Source organism: Phalaenopsis equestris, unplaced genomic scaffold (assembly GCF_001263595.1).
Source record: "Phalaenopsis equestris unplaced genomic scaffold, ASM126359v1 Scaffold000094, whole genome shotgun sequence".
Taxonomy (NCBI): domain Eukaryota; kingdom Viridiplantae; phylum Streptophyta; class Magnoliopsida; order Asparagales; family Orchidaceae; genus Phalaenopsis; species Phalaenopsis equestris.
Window position 1 is genome coordinate 5,943,863 of NW_018164536.1, and position 6,039 is coordinate 5,949,901.

Sequence of the window (6,039 nt, forward strand, 5' to 3'; positions counted from 1 at the left end):
GATTAAGTTCTCATTAACTTCAAGAAGCAATTTGTGAATATTGATGGACAGGGCCCTCAGTAACTTCATTAACTTCAATTTATAAATGAGTGAGATCGTGTTCAACTGTAACTGGAAATAGCAATTTAAGATGATTAAATATCCCAAACCAGACAAAAAACCAAATGGATCCAAAAACTTACAATCAAAAAGCCTCAGTTCAACAACTGAACTTACAAAATGGGTAAAAAATAAATAATAGCCTTGAGCCATATTTCAAGTAGTGCCAATAAGTAGATCTCAATGTAATATATCTTTTCTTTAGAATGTCATTCAACCGAGCCCAAATCTAGTGAAAGGATAGACATTTAACAAGTGTAAGGAAGAAGAAACAAAATAAAGTAACATAAAAAAAGTCATTGATTATACCATTCCAAAATAACTTAAAGACTGGAATTAGAGAACTAGTAAATCCATCATAAGTACGCAACAAAAGGTGGAAGAAAAAAATGGAACGAGGCTTTATAAAATTAATACAAATCAATGCAATAAAAGTGGGGGAGCTCGAATATAATTAGTTTATTTTTATTTATAAATAAGAATCCATTCAAAGATGCAAAACCTCAAAGGCATATAGAAAAAACATACAAAATACTTCATCTTTAAAGTACCAAGGGATCTAGATAGAATTGAGAAGCATCTAGGGCAAGAAAAGGGACCAGGTATGTAGACAAAGAATGACATCAGCCATACAATCGAGACAGATAATCAATGAGTTTTACTTAAAATATTTTATTATTTTAGCTCATTTTTAATGAAAATAAATAAATTCAATGATTATTTTTTATGAAATTTGCATAAACAAGCGGATGTGATAAAAGTATGATTCATATTAAGTAAGAAAGAACTAAAATAACATTGACATGATATTATAACAAAAAGTGAGTAAACTTTAATTTCTAACCTATAGCTCTGTAGTGCAGTGGTGCTACACCATAGAATAAAAATTTCAGAATTAACAGAGAATGTTGCATTGTGACATTATATTTTATAGTCCTGTGGTGGTACACCCAATCTTGAAATGAAGAAGGCATGACTGAGGTATTTAACCAATGCACTATGATGTTACACCCAATTCCACAATAAAAGAACACATCACCAAGTCATTATAGATCCACCTTCACAGTGATATGATCTGATCCAATTTTGCTTTAAAGCAAGCTGTTGGAGGGGATGGGAGGAGGCTACTTAAGCAGTTATTGAGAAGTTTTGAACCGGTGAATTAAAGGGATATACAAGTAGACTGAGAGGCTTAGAGGGGAGTATAAAGTGATTGTTAGTGTACATGTGGATTGAGGAAAGTAGAACTAGAGCGAGAGATTATTTTAGAAAGACTAAGGAGGAGAAACAAATGGAGGGAAGAGAGCCCATAAAAGAGAATTGTAGTCAAAACTTGGTTCTTTCCTTAATTTTCTTATAATTTTAAAAATTCTAAAATAATGTTTAATTATGTTTTTATTTTTTTTAGAAAAAGCATGAGGTAAATTATGTCAAACTGTGGATTTATAATTTAATTTATATTATTTTTATAAATCTTTAGTTATCTGTTTCGCATGTTAAGAGATTATCAATTTACTTCAAATCATGATTTAAAAGTGCACAATATGAGATATTTCTCAACTCTTTTAAAAATAAAATGTAATGGGACTTACAACTCATTGGATAATATATGAGTCTTATGCCTCGCATAATATGAGGTCATCCTGAATGTGTGCCTCACCTCAATTTTGGATAATAATATGTGTCTTAGTAGTTTTACTATATTAGGATATTAATAAACTATATTTTTAAAGCATTAATAAGTAAAAAAAATAAAAACAAAAAAAAAACTTTCAAGAATCTTGTTTCATTCCTTATATAGGGGGGGGGGGGGTGTGGAATGAAAAAAATTGTGGGTTCATCTTCAGGAGGCATTCAAAATATGAATGATAAGAAAAATAGAAGGAAAGAATTGTGGGTTTACTGTCCCATATGAAAGATCACAGATGCAAACTGAATGTCACAGAAAAGCAGATCCAACGGTACAAAATATTGATCTGACGATTCTATACGAAAGCACTTGGATTCCAATCAAAGGGTTACCAATAAAAAACCACTATAATGCTACTAGAATACCAACAGAATTACCACCAAAGTATCACCATAATTCTACCAGAATACCTTCCAAAATATCATAAGAATACAACTAGAATGCCACCAACAAACTACTAGAATTCCACTAACAAAAAAACAAAATACTACCAAACACCAGAATACCACAGAAACACCAAAAAATAACAAAAATACCACAAGAATGCAACAAGAATATTATCAATGTACCACAATAATACTGTAAAGATATCACCAGAATACCGCTTTAATATCACCATAATATAATTAGAATACCACCAAAAATATATGGTGGTATTCTATTAGTATTTTTGGTTTGATGTTATTTAAGTGGTATTCTTGTGGTATTTTGATAGTATTCTAATTGTATTATCATGAAAGTCGGGTGATAAAATTTGATGGAATTTTTTGTGGTATTAAAATGGTATTCTGGCGGTATTATGATAGTGTTGTGGTGGTATTGTGGTGGTTTAATAATGATATTTTGATGTTTTTTTTTTGTATTTTTTATATAGTATTCTGGTGATGATCTTGTAGTATTCAAGTTGTAAAGTGATGTCAAGTATTTTGATAGGATGGTGGTGTTGTGATGAATTGTTTTCTAATAACGTAACACTGATATTTTGGTTGTGTTGTATCATAGGTGTTATTTGGTTTTCTTCAATTAATGATAATATGTTTGAATTATGGTGGTATTCTGGTTCTCTTATAGTGGAATTATGGTTGTAGTGTGTTAGAATTAAAGTTGTATTATGATTTTAATATAATGACATTATAATGTTTCATGATGTATAGATAGATGCCTGCAAATAGTTTTTACATTGACTGTTATTTGAAGGCTAAACAATGATTTTTTCTGTTTTCCAAACACATTGAACTGGTAAATCTCCCAAAACTAAATCCATTGTTTCAATATTATAAATCAGAATTACATATGATTGTAATGAGATACTTGCATATTTTATATTGAACAAGTGAGACAATTAAAATTTTACATGGAACATATGAATCTGGAAAAAATATTGCATCAAGTGAAGTTTTACATAAAAAAATTGATATCATATGAAGAATTATACTTCTTGGTTAAAAAAAGATAGACCCTAAACCCTAAATAAATAAACCCGACTTATTTTCCTTGTTTACTTTGTTTTTTTCTCTTTCTCTTTGTTGTTTTTTTCCTCCATTATATCCATTACAACTAATGTAGAAACCTATGCATTTTACATTGAATAACAAAACTAGGTAGAAAAATATTGAGACCTTGTCAGGCTGATTCCTGAGTCTCAGTCTCTAAGTGGCAGTGTCGAAATGTTCGTGTTAGAGTTTCGGTGTTGAATTGCCTATGCCAAAGATACCAAAACCTTTGTTGCACTTCCAAGTATGTTGGCAAATAGGGCTGTAAAAAAAGTTAGTTGTTCGCGAACAGCTCGTGTTCGGCTTGTTAAGTAGCTCGTGTTCGGCTCGTTCGTTAAGTAAACGAGCCGAACACGAATAAGTATTTAAAGCTCGAATTATAAATGAGCCGAACATAAACAACTTTTTATTTGCTCGTGTTCAGATCATTTTAGCTCAAAATAATAAAAAAAATTATTTATATAATAATATATTTTATATATTTATATCTAAGTTTAAACGTAACTGTACGTGTGGTGATGTGGTTTTGCACTTTTTTCAGCATTCATTTGGTCCAGGTTCGAATCCAACACTCTATATTGATTTTTTCAGTTTAATTTTAACGAGTCAATTTTGAGCCGAACACGAACACACTTTTCACGAGCCTCTTTCGAACACGAGCCAATTTCAAACACAAACAATTTCTAACGAACCTAACATGAGTCAAACTCGATCTCGCTCAATCTCGGCTCGTTTACAACCCTAGTGGCGAAGAAGCTAAAAGCTCAGTCGTGCTAAACTACTCTGCTTCAAAAATCCTAAATGCTTGGGGTTGCTTCAAGCAGGAGAACCATAAACCTTAAAATCACAGATGATAACTCCAAAAAAATAAATATTAATGGATGGGGCACATTTTTTTCAAGGTATTCGAGCGATCTTCAAGTCGGTTCACGTGAAAAAAAAATGTATTTTTAATATTTTTTTATGATTAAAATAGGGCCCACCACTTTATAGAAATTGCAATTTTATTAGAGTCCACACCCAAAACTATAGGGTCGTTTAGCACAGCTTACTATCAGCTTACGTGTTTTCAAAACGCAGCTCTATCATTTGGTTTTTCCATTTGGCCAGCTTATCGTAATATGCGCATTTTCATTTCTATTAGACGTTGACCGCAGGTCGAACCTCACTACTTGCTTTTGGAGTTAAAATCTTACCTCTCTACCCTCGTCGTCATGCTTGCCCTCGTCATCACCACTACCTTGCTTTTGTTTCTCTATTGCTGCACTGGATCGTCTGCCGCTCCGACTCCCTTCATCAGAGTGAAGGTTCCGCCGCTGAACGCCGACGATCTCCTCATTCTCGGCCAAAGTGACTTCCTTTCACCTTCAAACTTCTTCTTCTTCCCTCTCTCCTTCATCTCCCTTGCCTTCCCTTGCCTTCTCCTTCTCCTTCTCCTCATCTTCTCCTAGGAAGCTTCTTCATCTCCGACCGTTCAAGATACAGAAAATGGGGGAAGGAAAGCTTAAGCTGAGAGTATCAGATGACTTTGTTGAGCGTTTGGGGAGGAGAAGGAAGAAAAGGGAGGGGAGGAGAAGGAGCAAGGAAAACTTTAACTTCTAACATATATGCTCTTTATTATTTTTTTATTTTTTATTTTTTGCAGTTATTCAATTTTTTTTTTTTGTGAGTTTTTATTTTTAAGACAGAGCTATTTAATTTTCAATATTAATACATTGGAATTTTTAATATATCTACTTTAATGATATCTTTGTAGACTTTAATATATCAACTTTAATGTATAAGATGTCATTCAACAAAGAGTGAGCTCTGAGTTGGACTCTATTGCATCAAGTACTATCTGGAGATGAACATTTTCTAATTATGAGGCTTATCTAAAAATGAATTCTCTTTTAGAACATCTTTTCTTTTTTTTTTATTTCTTCCCCTGAATGACATTTTATATACAAGTAACGTAGTAATATCTGTCTCATTGTATCTGTTCAAGTAAGAGCATCTTAAAATAAATGTTTAATTATGCACAAGTCACAATATTCCAATTTAAATTGGATTGCTTTAGGACTGCTAATAAGCATATAATATTACTATAACAGTTCTGTTATAAATAATATTATTATATAAAGATAAAATAATTATTTATTTATAAATAATTATAAATTAGATGTTTTCCAAAAATATAAATTAAATAACAACTAATTTATCTCGATCAATTGTTGATAACAATACATCTGAATCAAGTGATTATCAACAGATCTGCTTATCAACAGTTTATGAATAATGTGTAGATGAGGAATTTTTATTCGGTACGTGCACCGCATGAAGCCTTACATGCGGTACCGAATAAAAATTTGCCACGTGGAATGCGATTCCACGTGGCTTTACAGCTTAAAAATAAGTTTTTTCATGTATTCCGACCCGACCCGATATTCATTTTTGACGAAAATTTAAAGCATAAGGCCCTTTCCCGGTTATAACGAGATTTAGTTTCGCACTTTAGGGTTTGGAGCTGCCGACGACGAGAACGACAACCGCTGCCAGATCTGTGTGAGTTTAGCTTCTTGTACCGGATCTGTACAAATCCTCTCTGCTTCTCCATTATGTAGTTTGCTGAGCTGTGCGAGTTTTTTGCAATCCAGATCTTAGGTATATCGTAGGTTTAATAAGTTTTATTTTTTATTTGGAATTTTTATTGCATTCTTCTGGGTTTATCAGAGGTTAGTTTTATTGGAATTTGTTTCTGTGCTTGTGTCTAACAAT